General features: G+C 39.0%; 1 pseudogene; it reads left to right on the top strand.

The window, feature by feature from the left end:
• Positions 1–3,607: 3,607 nt before the first annotated feature.
• On the top strand, positions 3,608–4,218 carry LOC116078347 (annotated as a pseudogene).
• The last annotated feature ends 3,699 nt before the right edge of the window (positions 4,219–7,917 follow it).

Genomic DNA, 7,917 nt, shown 5'->3' with positions numbered 1-7,917 from the left:
AAAAAAAAAGAATAAGCAATGGGGAAGTTCAGCTCAACTGGGAACTCCAGCTGATTGCCACAGTCCCCAGTCACTATCTCTTGGATGTTTCAAGTGCCCAGTTTGATGACGTTATCTTACCTGTTGCTGCTTAGGATTTTACTTAGAAGCCTCCAATCTCTCCCAAGGGAGCACTCTGGTCCACTGTGGACTATGGGGAGCTTTGGCTGACTGCCTTAAAGGTGCCTTCTCACTTCTTGCTAGGTTTTTGTTAAGATCCCAGTTTGATGATGTTACCTTTCTGCTGAGTTTTTTTTCTTTCTTCTCCCCCATTGGAAGCATCCCCCACAGGGGAATTCTGCTATGCCTGGGACACTCTCTATTGGGAACTCCAGCTGATATTGAAACAGGGCTTCCTAGTCAGTTCCTGCTGAGGGTTTAGAGTGCTTGATTTGATAGTTCCCAGTTTTTGTCTGCCTTGTTATCTGATTCTTTTTCTTTGTCATGCTAGAGACTTGAACAGTCTCTCATATATTCATAACTGTAGGAAAAATAGTTGTCAAAGATTATTCTGTTGACCAAAAAAAAAACCCCAAAACAAAAAACCAAAAAACCCAACCAACCAACCAACCAAAGAAAAAAAAAAACAAAGCCAAAAACCAAAAACCTCCATCCCCAAGAACAAAAACTACCCTCCCTTAGATTTTCTTTTTCTCTTTTATTTCTAGACATCATTCTGAATGTCTAGCATTTCTTCTTGCTCCTGGCATTATCATACTTCTAACAGCTATGCTTATAAGCGTTTTCATCTATCACTTTTCTTTTTCACACAGTATATATGTTTTTAAAATAAAATATTTCTATTTTGGTTTTTATCAATTATAAAATATTCATTAATATATTATCATACAAAATAATGCAAAATCCTCCCTACTTTGCTTTCAGCTAAAGACTGATTTTATTGGTCTTAGAACAAAAAATAAGGAATTTAATGTCAACCATAAACAAGGAGCACCTTCTCTTTGCCTTGCTCTTGTGTAAAATCACAGGTTTTCCTTTCTTCCTCCCTCCTATCTGTCTGTACTCCATTTGCATGCCATTCAGTTGCCTTAGTCATCAGTATCAATCTATGTACCTGCAGTCCTCTCTCTCAGGCCTATAGTGTCAGGCTTCCCAAAGATGCCCCTGGCTCATAGTCTACTGTAATTACTCTTTGTCTTTGTGGTCTCACCTCATTGTTATTATCTTAAAATAAAAAGCAAACATTCTGCACCCTTAATTCCTGGGTCAAATGATTACATAATACCAGCTCACACTCACTCTATTTTCCAATCTTAATATAGACCAGAGTTCCATAGAAATATTAAGCTCCTTGTCAACACCTGTCTTTCTCACTGGACCATAAGCTTAACAAGGACCCAGCCCCTTTACTAACCCTTCCCCCTTACCCCCAACATCCCAACTCTCCTGAAATGGCAGGCATAAGAAACCAGTCAACACATTCTGGGCATAGCACTTGAAAAGTGGTGTGAATGCTGCATATTGTTCAGGGAGTGATAAGGATTTCTCTGCTTATGAAGCTGCTCTACCATTGGATTGTACTTCTCTTCATTTTGTAGAAGTTAAGTGATTATTCCAGCCCGAGACTCTGAAACAATGTTTACTTGAACCTTAACTCTTGATTTTCTCAAGCATGTTTCCTTCTAAATTACACAATGCTGTATCCGTAATCTAAATGTTGATACTGGCTCTTGAGATTCACTCAGGCTTCCCCACTGCAGAATCTAATTTCCTTCCTGTGGCTCAGCCAGAATCTGCTGAAAACTGCAAACTGCTCCCCTGACTCTCTTTGGGAGCTGAGGAGCTGATTCTGGGAGAGACAAAGAACAGAGAGGCTTAGAGTTTGCTCTTTCCACATTGTGCTTGTTGATAACTGCTTAGATGTGTGTTCCTCTTCTCCATTTTATTATTGCGGTTTCTGGGGGATATTTAATGATTTTTCAAGCATTTCAGTCCTTTTCCTGTTGGTTTGCTTCTTCTCCCCTGCCTGGCACACACAGTATGCAGACTCCCATGCATCTGAGAGTCAGAGATTTATAACAGCCTCTTACCTGAGTGGTAGCAGATGCTCACTGTAGAAACCAGCCTCACACCGCTGCACACAGAATAATCAGCCTTCTGAAGGTAGACTCCCTGCAGCAGGAGAATACTTCGGATTAGAGCTACGTAATAGAGGGAGTTGACCCACACAGTTAAGTGACATTCAGTGTCAAGATGTCAATATTCAAGCCGTCCCCTAACAATATAGGTCAGTTGTTCCTTCTATAGGTAAGGAAACTGAATTCAACAAAGTTCAGTCATTTTCCTGCTGTATGGAAATTAACTATTATAGTGCCAAGTATCTACTGCTTCCCCAAACTGTTTACAGATAGGCTTCTGTGGCTGTCAGATGCTGCCTGCTGACTGTGCTGTGTATCAGCCACCACGTCTTCCCTTTTCCCCTCCCTCTTTTCATCTTTGGATTAAAGTTGTAAGAAAAGAAATATAAAGGGTACGAAATCAGAAAGGACCATTGTTTTTTCTCTATACAAATTTCATCAATGACTTTAGAAGATGTTTTATTCCTACTCTTTATCTTATGCAAAACAAAAGTGCCCTACGTATGTTTGACCATCTATTCATTATATTGATTAGATTTTTCTGCCTTTCTTCAACTGTTATTCAACTAATATTGGGCAGTCAGTTTTCAGTATTGGGGCAAGACAGTAAGGATCTCGATCCTGTGGAAGTGAATGGGAACAGTGTATTTATATTAAATATAGAAAGTTAAGACATCCGTATGGTTACCTAAAAATTAAAAAAAAAAGCAGTATTACTATGATTAGTTAACCTGAATAATTTGATAATTCTGGAAAGCTATAGTCTTACTATACTAGATCTCAGCCACTCATTTTCCCTCTTACCCCTGTGAAGAGCTTAGTATGAATCTGCATCTATGATAGCAATATGCTCTCACCATATTTTATACCATCCAGTTGCTATGGTGCCCTTTGTTTTCTATTACTACACTCTCTTACAATATATTTTCTTTTGGATACTGGATACCTTCCTCCTAAAAGTAGCAGATTTTGCCCATTCCTTCTTGACTGTCTAATGGACTCTTCCTCTGCAGACACATCTAATTCATAGCCTTAACATCCTTACCAAAATGGACTGCTTAAGCAAGTCATGTGCTGAGCGAGGCCGTTTGACTGTCTTGGCCTACATTTGCCATTCATTTTCCTCAGTTGTTTTGACTCTTCCTTGCTCAGGTGAGAGTATGTTTGCCTTCTGTAGGATTGATTCTAGCTCTAATCCTGCTTTCTCCCAGAGAAAGATCATAGCTGACTTTTAGTGACGACTTCAGACAGCACAGAAAACCTATAGTTATAGAGGTATAAATTGTTAATTTAAGATTTTCAAGACAACAAATACTGTCAGTATTTGACATATTGAATATCGGAGTGTTTTGAAGTGTTTTTCATTTGTTCTCTATAAAGCATTAATATTGACAATCCTTAGGGACTTCAAAATTGTATTAGAAAAACATATACCCTGTCCTCTGGCAGCAGCCATCAGGTGAGCCAAGATGGGTACATACAAATACATCCAGGACCTATGGAGGAAAAAGCAATCTGACATAATGCGCTTTCTTCTAAGGGTCAGCTGCTGACAATACTGCCAGTTTTCTGCACTGAACAGGGCTCCCCGCCCCACCCGGCCTGATAAAGAAGAAAGACTGGGGTGCAAAGCTAAACAAGGTTATATCATTTACAGAATTCATATCAGCTGTGGAGGTCAAAAATGCCCGATTCTGAAGGATGCAACTTACCTCAAGCCTGTTTACCATGGTGTTAACCAGCTGAAATTTGCCTGAAGCCTTCAGTCTGTTGCTGAGGAGGGAGCTGGGTGTCATGAGGCTTTGAGAGTCCTGATTCCTACTGGATTGGTGAAGATTCCAAGTATAAATTTTTTGAGGTTATCCTTATTGATCCATTCCATGAAGCTATCAGAAGAAATCTTGACACCCAGTGGATCACCTAACCAGTCCTCAAGCACAGAGAGAAGCGTGGGCTGACATCTGCTGGCTGAAAGAGCCATGGCCTTGGAAAGGACCACAAGTTCTACCACACTATTGTTGGTTCTCGCCCTGCATCCGGGAGAAGACGCAAATCTCTCCAGCTCCACCATTACCGCTAATACACATGATATTTGCATAATTCATATCCAATAAACAATTTAGGACAGTCAAAGAAAAAAGAAAAAAGAAAAGAAAAAAAACATGTACAGAAAAACAAGGGCAATGGAAAACTTGCCCTTGACTGGCTCACAAACAAAAATGTCTTTATTGGTCATATTGTTTCACTATCAAAACATACAAGATTTTGACAAGACTGAAGTACTTGTCTTGGGACCAAGAAAGTCTTGAATCTGAGAGTTGGGCTGAGACCACTTGAGAGAATAGCCTTGATGGTGGCCTATGAATCTGAAGCTACCAAGTGTGAATTGCAAGTAGGTATTGCTTATGTTGCACATATTTCAAAGTTTGACAAAACTCTGCAAAATCAAGAAAGGAAGTGAGTTTTTACAAGTGTGGTCATCCTTTCATTCTTCAAGCAGATTAGCTCCAAGATATTCCATGAAAAACAAACTCCAAACATACCAAGACTCCTCATGAACTAGCCCATTAGTGGTAGGTCACCGCATGTACCTTAAATATTTTTGTATTACTTATAATATCCAATGTAAAGTATAATATACATAAGTAGGTATTGCACTTTATTTCTTAGGGAAATAATGACAAGAAAACAAAATTATCAGGGATGGAGATGATGGCTCAGTGTGCAAATGCATTCACATAGCTAGCATGATCATCTGAGTCCAAATCTCTGAATCTGTGTTAAAAAAAAAAAAAAAAAGCTTGTGAACCTTACAGTGCTGCGGAGCGGGGAGAAACAAGAGGATTTCTTGGCTAGGGTTTGCTACCTGACAGCCTAAGACCAGGTTTACTGAGAGATCACGTCTCACTGATGGAGAAGGACAGACAGGACTTCCTTGAGTTCTCCCCTGTTACACACATGCTCTCACACTTGCAGATTAGTGTTAAAAGGAGGAGGAAGCAAAAGTTGTTTAATGATCTTGACAAATGCTGTTTTACGTGAATTTTACCAATGTTTCCTTGAGTCTACAGACACAGAAGCCAAGAAGTGAGGATCAATGGGCTTTTCTGTTCAAGTCTTAGAGTAGCTTAAAATTCAGATGTTCGGGGAGCAGTTATGATGGAGCCTCCTAGAAACAATCCTCTCAAATAATTCCACATTATTATACACATTATATGCCAAATACTATGTTTATATTATTCACCCCAGCTCAGTGTGCCAGATATTAATAGTTCCAATTCATAAATGGGGGAAAAGCAGACAGACTGATCAAGAACCGATCACAGAACCTCACCTAGAACCATGTCACTAACAGTCACAAAAATTGTATTTGGCTCCAGAACTTCCTGGCTGCTTGTCTATAGTCTTTGTAATCCACCTTGCTATGTCTTTATGCATCCAGAGACCAATGGTTTTGTATGTTGTTTCTGATTTCAATTCAGGTGATCCTTTAATCAGTCAGCCACTGTAGACAGTATATTATACATGCTGTCTTGTGTCAAAATATGGTACTACTTATATGTTGATTTGAGGAGCAATTAATTCACTTGGGTTGGACTTCAAGCATAGCCCAATTACTGATGTAATAGTGATGACTGATGCAATTTTAAAATCAAGGAAGCCAGTGAGATTGTATCAATTTGATCATGTGATTTTGTTGGATGGCAAAACAAAGGATAAAAGGAACAAATAGGTACCAAAGGGCTTCTTAGGAAGCTCATTAAGCTTGGAGATGCATTCCAAGGGATTGATGGAATTTTTGTTTTTGGGAGTGTAGTAGTGTGAGTAGTTAGCTTTGAACCATCCTCATTCTAAAGCAACTAGGCCTGTCATGCTCCTCTTACCAGTGACTGGATTTGCCTCCTTTAGTAATCCACCTTTAGAAAATGAAGCAAACATAACTGCTGTTGGGGATAGTAGCTCAATAGAGATAAATCCATAGTTGAAATTCCAGTATTATAAACATAATCTTGAAGAGGGTGTTGCAGGTCTATTATGTTAAGGATACTAAAAAGGCATCATTTTGCATTAAAGAGATGGTCCTTACACCCACCAAAATGTAATCTTTGAAATGATTAAAGAGGAAGAGACAGAATGAGAGAAAACACTTAGAAGGTTAGAAGTAGAGACTGATGCCTTGCTGCTGGGGCCTGAGATCATCTGCTGTTCCCTAATGCAAGAATTAGTAAGAAAGGATTCTCTCCTATAGCATGCAGAATGATTCTATGGGCAGTTTAGTTGCAGATGTCTTGATTCCAGAAGTGAGAGAAGATGAATTTGTGTACTTATAAGTTCCCTAGCTTGTAATGGTTTGTACAGAAATGTTGTGTAGTCTTTCTCTTTGGGATGCTAAAAGGAAAACAACCCTTTACTCTTCTCAGCAGCATGCAAGGACAGATGACAAAAACCATATTTAAATTTGCCACTTTTCACTAAGGTGCCCTAACCTTACAAAGAGGACATGAATACGTTCTTAGGAGGAGCAAAGAAGCTGTGATGATTAATCTTGGTGGCCAACTTGATATGATCTGGATCAACTAAGAAGAATTTTGGGTGCATCTGAAAGGGTGCTTCTTAGAAGGACTAAATGAAGGAGGAAAATCTTCTGCCATAACAGCTTCCAATGGTACCCATACGTAAGGAGGATCAAGGGAAATGATGGTTTTGCTCTTTTTGGTTTTTTGTTTTTATTGTTTGTCTCCTTTTCCCCCTTGCTTGTGAGTACATTTACTCGATTGCCACCACTTCTGTCACCATAGTTGCCATCCTTCACTGTCATGGGAACCTAGCTTCTTTGCCTTCCAAGTAGACTGAAGACAAGGGACTCTACAAAATATTGTCCAGACTATCAGAGGCTGGTTGGGATGGCTGAGTAAGCTCATCATGTGAAATAATCAGCTATGCAGCTACAGGGTTTTTATCCTCTCTGTTTTGCATATACCTACTTCTAGACTGTCCTTGACATATTGTGCAAGACAACTGTCTCAGTATCTTTTCCTGGTGCTGGAATAATATAGCCCTACAAAATCAATTTAAGGTAGGTGATCAGAGAATCATCAATTCTTCTTTCAGTTGTCATCATCAAGGACATTTTATTTTATTTTATTTTATTTTATTTCACTTCTTCCTTCCATGTTGCCATGCCAACTAATGATGTGTACTCCTTGCACTGGTCCTGTTTAGGTAACCATGTTGTTGAGATTTCATGCATGTAGCAAGACTAGTCCTCTGGTTACTACATTCTTTCTGACCCATCTTCTAAGATGTTCCCTGAACCTTAGGTGTAGTGGTTGTGTTGAAGATCTTCAGGATGAACACTCAACAGTCAATTGTTCTCTGAATTTTGATCAATCAGGTTTTCATGCAGTGATTAGCTGCTGAAAAAAATATCGGTCAGCCTTGAAAACATACATATGAACAAGATTAATAAAGTCAGTAGATTATATTTATATATACATATGTACATAGCAGTAATAATTGAAGAGGAGGTCATGAGTTTGAGAGGGAATGGGGGAACATGGAAGGATTTTGAGAGGGATAGAGATTAAGATGATATAAATATAGCACTCATGTAGGACATTCCCCAAAAGTAAAATAAAAAATAAAAAAAAACAACCTTAAAAGACAGAAGGTTTATTTTAGTTCACAGTTCAGATATGTCATGACAGGGAAGCTGAGGCATCAGAATCTTAAAGCAGTCAGTCATATTGCATTCCCAATCCAAAATAGAAGGCAATGC

The sequence above is a fragment of the Mastomys coucha genome, unplaced genomic scaffold, assembly GCF_008632895.1.
Source record: "Mastomys coucha isolate ucsf_1 unplaced genomic scaffold, UCSF_Mcou_1 pScaffold5, whole genome shotgun sequence".
NCBI classification, from domain to species: Eukaryota; Metazoa; Chordata; class Mammalia; order Rodentia; family Muridae; genus Mastomys; species Mastomys coucha.
Note: the sequence above shows the minus strand (reverse complement) of the source record. Positions and strands in the feature narration are given on the sequence as shown.